The 7,175-nt window shown below is 42.9% G+C and overlaps 1 long non-coding RNA gene across 1 annotated transcript; it reads left to right on the top strand.

Moving 5' to 3' along the window:
- Positions 1-6,004: 6,004 nt before the first annotated feature.
- Positions 6,005-6,460, top strand: LOC115249874 (uncharacterized). The gene is made up of 3 exons (XR_003888503.1): positions 6,005-6,056; positions 6,133-6,224; positions 6,344-6,460. It is a non-coding gene; the product is annotated as an uncharacterized lncRNA (long non-coding RNA).
- Positions 6,461-7,175: the final 715 nt, after the last annotated feature.

Below are 7,175 nucleotides of genomic sequence, written 5' to 3'. Positions count from 1 at the left end.
CTTTCTTTTTGGATGTTTCTGAAGGAGAACATACAGCAAATGGTGTTCTCTTTCAGAAAAAAGGGGGTGACAGGAAAGTATTAATGTATGCAAGTATAATGCTGGATCCCATTGAAAACATGCAGCCACCATGTGTAAGGCATGTGGCAGGGGTAGCAATTTTTTACAAAAAACACCACATTTAGTGATGGGTCATGCTCTGACAGTCTTACAACACATAGTTTGGTATCACTGGTCAGCTCAGCAGCATTCACCATGACCTCACTTAGACAGACCAGGATGGACAAGATTTTAACTGCACCACACATAACATACACACATGAAGGGATAAATATGGCAGGGTTTAACACAGCATCAGGCTCACCTATAAAACATGAAGTAGAGATGAGGCAACTGACACAGGCACTCGTGGAACCAGCGGAGGTCGCAGTTGTAAAGTGCAAAGGTCACAGCAAGGAGAACTCCTTAGAGGGAAAAGGTAATGAGGCGGCAGATCAGGCAGCAACGAAGGCAGCAGGTTATAAACCAAGTTACAGTTTGTTGTTGGTAGAGAAAACGGTTCATGAAATGCTTCCAAGATACGACAGGGAAAGACTTGGTTGTGATCAAGAAGGAGCTTCTCCACATGAAAAAACTGATTGGAAGGAAAAGGGGGGCTGTGAAAGTTGAAGGAATTTGGCGGGTCCCAGACGGCAGACCTGTTCTCCCGCCCGGTCTGTTAGATGCCGTTCTGGAAGAGGCCCACGGCCTGAGAACACTGCGGGAAACCACGAATGATGCAGAGAATGTTCAATATGCACACAATTTAACGTAAAATCAACAATTCGACCATATGAGGGAAAGTTTCCAGTTGCCCCAATGGCAGGGCAAGAAAATTATAGATTTCACTGATATGTTAGTTAGGGTCAATGGGTTCCGATACCTCTTGGTCGCAGTGGATGCATACACTGGCTGCTCAGAGGCGGTTCCCGTAAAAGTAGAAGATGCAAAAAGCGTTATTAAATTTTTGATTAATCAATATATTCCAACACATGGTTTCTTCAAACAAATTAGGTCTAATAATAGAACTCATTTCAAGAATAAAGATTTACAAGAAGTAGAGAAGGCGTTAGGCGCAGGTAGAAAGAATGAATCAAACACTGAAGAGCAAAATTGGCAAGATATGTGCTCACAGTGGAATGAAATGGACACAGGCGTTTCCAATAGCCTTGATGTCAGTAAGAAGCTCTGTTAAGCTCCCGAACAGGATTCACCCCCTTTGAGCTCGAGTGGGGTGTTCCCTTTCCGGGACCAGGAGCAGAAAATCCATAGGCTAGCCCAGCACTTTTATGAAATATAAATCTTATTTTGTTCAACTAAAAACGACTCTCTCAGTTTTCTCCCAACAGGCAACCTCTGTAACCAGTCAGTGAGGATCCAGGAATTCCACACACAGCTGAGTGGGTTCTTCTGAGACTCATTAAGTGAAAGTGGTCAGAGCCCAGGTGGACTGGTCCGTTTGAAGTTGCAGAGTGAACATCACATGTTAACCCTAACCCTAACATACTAACACCCTAACACCTTAACCCTAACACTGGTATTACTGGAATCAATGTACCCCAGCAGGTAATTCACAGAGAACGCTTGGACGGATCGAGGAACATCTAAAGAAGATGGCACCATGATTAAACGTCTATTATTCTTCATTACATCAAGAGGAGTTGTCAATGAATTGTTTGTATTGGCCTAGCTTAGGCTAGGCCAAAAGGGGGATTGTTGAGAATTGTCTTTATCTTGTTATGTGTTTCACCATATGTTTCTGTCTTCTCTTAGAAGTTAGGCAAGGTAGACTCATTGGTAAATGTAATAAAGAACAGAGACATTCCATTTGCAGGATTGTTGTTTGTTCTATTGTTATCTCAGGAGCCAGTCAGGCAGGGGGTGTCAAACACTCATTATAAACGCGACATCAGCACTTTTTTGATGATCACATTTGCATGAAGAATGGGATCTGGCTACCTGGGAAAACAATGGAAAAGAAGAACTCTACCAACACCAAATGGGACTGGAGGAAGAGGACGAGGCCATCCCAGCAGGGGATCTGGATTGGATTGCATGAACATTGAGAATTTGCATGTGTGTTTCTATAAAAGACTGGGCCAAGGGATAGTTAGGTTGTCAGACTTCGTGCCCTGGCAATTGACTCTGTTGTTGCTAGGGTTATGAACTGGCCCGGAGCTCTGTAATATTTGTATCTCGAATTGGTTCTATTGTTAAAATACATTTGGAAATTGGTATTTTCTTCTTTAAGTCTTCATTCAAAGAACACGCGGATTAGCAGCTACACACAAAGGTATTGCGATCCAACAGCATTGAAATTTCATGAAAGTGTAAAGATGTAATACTGACGATGAGAATCTAGACGCATTTAACGATAAACAGGAGGGAAATGTGAGAAGAATTATTGTTGTTATCGTTTAAATGCTAGGATGAGTAGATTTAGAGTGTTTAAGAAAAGGAATGTTTAAATCAAGTGCTGGGGTTATTTATATAACCAGCACTTGGAGGTACCCTGTTCGATAAGACTAGGAAGTCGTAAAGATGGAAAAAGTAGATAGGAAACAAGGAATTGTGAGGCCCTGATTGACATAAATCTTGTATGCACCAAATAAAAGAGGTGAGCGAGCAGCAGAAGAGCAGAGTTGAGAGAGGAAGGTTGAACTGCTGCTCCGCTCTCCCTTGCAAGGACTCCTGTTGTTCTTCACCCTCACATTCCCACCACGGGTCTGCCCTTTTTTGCACGCGCGCGGCGACTCGATGCTGTGAATTTGGCGACGGCTAAGGAGGAATTCGCCTCAATGGAGCGTCTGGGAATTGTGCAGCGTTCTAAAAGCCCATGGGCCTCTCCGCTCCATATGGTGCCCAAGGCAGATTGCACTTGGCGACCGTGTGGCAATTTTCGGCGTCTTAACAACATCACAGCCCATGACCGTTACCCCATTCCGCACATACAGGATTTTTCCGTTTCGCTTGGCAGGCACTACCGTTTTCTCCAAAGTAGACTTGGTGCGTGGCTATCATCAGGTTTCGGTGCGTGCTGAGGATGTGCCCAAGACTGCGGTGATTACCCCGTTTGGGCTTTTTGAGTTCCTGTGCATGCCCTTTGGCCTGAAGGGGGCAGCATAGACCTTTTAGCGGTTGATGGACTCGGTATTACGTGACCTCACCTTTATGTTTGTCTATTTGGACGACATTTTAGTAGCAAGTCCATCTGCAGACGAGCACCTGACACACCTTGGGCAGGTTTTTCAGCGACTGGCAGATCATGGCCTGATCGTAAACCCAGAGCAAATGCCAGTTTGGTCTGTGATTGATTTCTTGGGCCACCGCATTTCTTCCCAGGGTGCAGTTCCGTTGCAATCTAAGGTGCAAGCGGTGGCGGAATTTCCTCAATGAGCACACTTGAGGCTCCAGGATTATCAGCATGTTGTGATGTCAATGAAAAACATACACCAACCCGAGGAGGCGGGCTGATAAGGATATGACAACATAAGTATAATTTTATCCATGACGGCACCAACGCCTTGCAAACCTGCTCACGGCAGCACAAATGTAAAGAGTCCGATGCCTCTTTAACTACAGGTCAACTTATCACAATATCAAAACTAGAACAGGTTCCTTGTTCATCAGCAGAATGACTGTGATACTGTAGGAGGGAAATGCAGTATTGAAAATGTGTCCACACAACAGTCAAGGAACCTGCAAAAGACCGCCGGTTAAAAGAGAAACTGGATCTTCGTGGTTTCCTTAAAACCATGGCACAAAAACAACCTGGAACAAATGTGATGCAAATCTAATTAAAGGTCATCCCTGAAACGAAATCATGCAAAGGAAAACAAGGGAAAACGTCCGGCTGATAAGGATATGACAACATAAGTCTTATTATATCTATGACGGCACCAACGCCTTGCAAACCTGCTCACGGAAAGCACAAATGTAAAGAGTCCGACGCCTCTTTAACTACAGGTCAACTCACAATATTAAAACTAGAAGCGGTTCCCTGTTCTGTGCTGACAGACGGTGAGCGACTCAACCCAGAACCCTTCTAGCTCTTTGGGCACTTCCTATTCCAACACAAGGGTGAAAAAAAGCTCTGTCACTTTTATTTCTAATACCCGGGGGTGCAAAAATCATCATTCCAAATTTGCATTCCACCTTTATCTTTCAGGGAAAAAAAGAAAGTCCGCTGTAGCCAAAATGATCCATCAGCAGAATGACTGTGATACTGTAGGAGGGAAATGCAGTATTGAAAATGTAAAAAGGTTTTGTTTCCAATTATCCACCTTATAGCCGTTCACATGGGAGCACCTGGCCAGACTCATGACAGACAAAACATTCAGTTTGGGTTTATAGGTGACAAGGAAACGTCTCCTGCATGATTCACTCGGCTAGTTAGCACAAAGTATCTGCCCTGCAACGGTTTCCATTTGGAAATGGGACAATCGATTTAGAATCTAAATTCATCCCGTGCACGCTGTGATTTGCCAACATAAAGGCCTGACGTCATCATGTCACCCCACCCCGGAGCACGTACAGTGCTCTTGTTTTGGAGCCCAACGTGATCCCGATGTGTGGGCCAGTTTTGTTCCCCTTGGCTGATGTTTGGGTGTATATTGTTTTTGTTTTTTTTAAATTTAAAAAAATCCGAAACTACATCAAAGGCCCGGTCTAAAAATAAAAACAAAAAAACACGGTAGAGGCAAATCTGGAGTTTATAATTTTTTAGGTATTTTATTCAGTGCACAGTTAAAACGGGATACAGGTGTCATTTTCATTTGAGTGTCATTTAGTAAAGTGTTCCCTCTAGTGGTCAGAGCCTGTATATACACCGTCCGCACGCACACACTGTCGTCATACTTTGGCTGCTTTATTGGCTGCTTAAGAACATGTTGAATGTCGATAACACAATAAAAATCTCTTAAATTATTGTTAAATTATGTTCTTGTCGTTCTTTTGCTTCTGAAAGGGACAGGGAAGACACCTGTTATTTTCCTTTTTGTCCCCTTGAGTGCAGCAAAGTTCTTTTTCCAGTTCTTGGGGGTCTTTCAACTAATGGTATATAGAGCTGAAAAGACAGACCGAAGATTATTCTGAGGGTGAGATGAAGCATTTGTTTTAAAATAGTTAATGCGGGACAAAGCCATAGCCAAAAAAATATCGGTTGTTTATTTTGTAATTAGGCTTATTTTTGGGCCACATAGAATCTTGGGCCTTCTGTTGTAATTATTCACAAGGTGTATATGTGTGTGCTCCTATATGTAAAGCTTTACTAAGCTTTGATGGATCAGAGCATGAAAGCATTTTCATTTATACTGCTTCAGGGTTGGAGACTGCTAGACTTTTTGTTGGCAAACACACAGTACATAATATATACATTGGTTTAAATGAGCGATGCAGCTTTGGCACAAAATGTCTATCATACTAAATGGTTTGTCGGATCGTTTTTTCTTCACTCTTGAATCCTAATCATTTCCATTTTTTGTCTTTTTGAATTACTTCTGTTGGCTTTTACCTTGCCCATTCTCTTATGAGTTTTCCATCTATTGCTATTAACAAAAACATGCATTTAACCAGGCCCCAGAAGAGTTTCTGAAGTGAATCTGCTCTTTGTTTATAGGCAAGCGAAGAAGTTTGAGACTGTTAGAAATGGGGTATTACGACAAGGATGGAAATCCGACCATTTGTTACAGAGAGAGAGTTTACAGGTACAGTACAGAAAATTACAACCACATCAGTTAGTGCATTCTTTGTATGTCTTCAGGGTCCCACTGTTCCACTTTCTTTCCAATCCAGAGTTTTCAAGAGGAGGCAAAAACCCACAATTACAAGCGACACAACATCTGACACCATTGACGAGGACAGCTATGACACTAAACGCATCCTGAGCTACCTTAAAGAGTCGAGCTCCTCAGAGTCGAGCTCCTCAGGAAGCTGCATGTCCAGCAGTATTAAAGATAAAGTCAATACCTGCAAGACCAAGTGGCTCATTTTCTCGAGTCTGGTGGTCCTTGCATTGAGTAAGTCGTCTGTCGTAAACATATATTAGATGTTTGATCTGTTTTGCACACTATCTGACTGGCTCCCCCCCATCAGTGCTTCCAATCATCTTTTATCATTTGGACTTCATTTCTTTTGAAAGACCAACTAATTATGACCCGGTAACCACATCTCCAGTCTATCAGAAGGTATTGCATGTTGAATATATATTTGAAGTAACATAAAGACAGCTGGGGACTGTCATCAATCCATTAGGTAGGCATGGATCATTAAACTGGCTTTTTCTCACTTTTACTGCACCAATCAGAGGTTTGAAAATGTGATGATGCACATAGAGAAGCTTCAACCTGCATTGCACTATTTGAAGGAGAAACTGAACTATCAGCTCCCAAATGAAAATTTCTGGACCACCTCTGCTCTAGATTCTCACGGTACGATATGAAGCTTTGAAAATTGTGATTAAAAAAAAAGAAAAAGTGTAATTCAAAGGTCTGGATTCATGTCGATCTCACTGGGGGGGGGGGGGGGGGTGTTTTGGTGTATTTTTGTTTTGATGTGCAGGAGCCAAAGTGTACAAAAAATGATCCTCCAGCACCTGTGAGAGGATCGCGGGAGGAAAGATTTTTCAAAAGTGGTTTCAGCGACTGTCATTCAGGTGAGCATTGATCTAGTTCCCTAATATTCTTCAACACAGAAACAGCTATCTTTGGCTAAAAGGTTGTTTGTTTTGTTTGATATCAACCTTATTTTCTCCTCAGGGACAACATCCTCCAATCCCATGGAACTGTTGGTCATTTCCAGGTAGCCATGGCAACCTATTTATTGAACTCTCCCACACCATTACCGTCAGCCATGTGACCCTGGATCATGTTTTAAAGTCTGTTTCCCCAATCGACACCATCCCCTCAGCCCCGCGTTACTTTACAGTCGATGTGAGTATCAAATGCACCTGAGCCTGAGCCCACCACAGATGATGACCACGCTGCTGAACTATTCTGGAACAACTACGTCTGAAAATGGCTGCACGGCTCACTGGACATATTGAAGTGCTCTGAAAGACTAACACCTGCTCATGTAGACTTCCCCCTCCCCAGCAGCAACATCAGCCCTCTGAAGGATCACTAATAATGCAAAGAAAC

This window comes from Takifugu rubripes, chromosome 5, assembly GCF_901000725.2.
Source record: "Takifugu rubripes chromosome 5, fTakRub1.2, whole genome shotgun sequence".
Lineage (NCBI taxonomy): Eukaryota > Metazoa > Chordata > Actinopteri > Tetraodontiformes > Tetraodontidae > Takifugu > Takifugu rubripes.
This window is presented reverse-complemented; position numbering and strand designations above follow the sequence as displayed.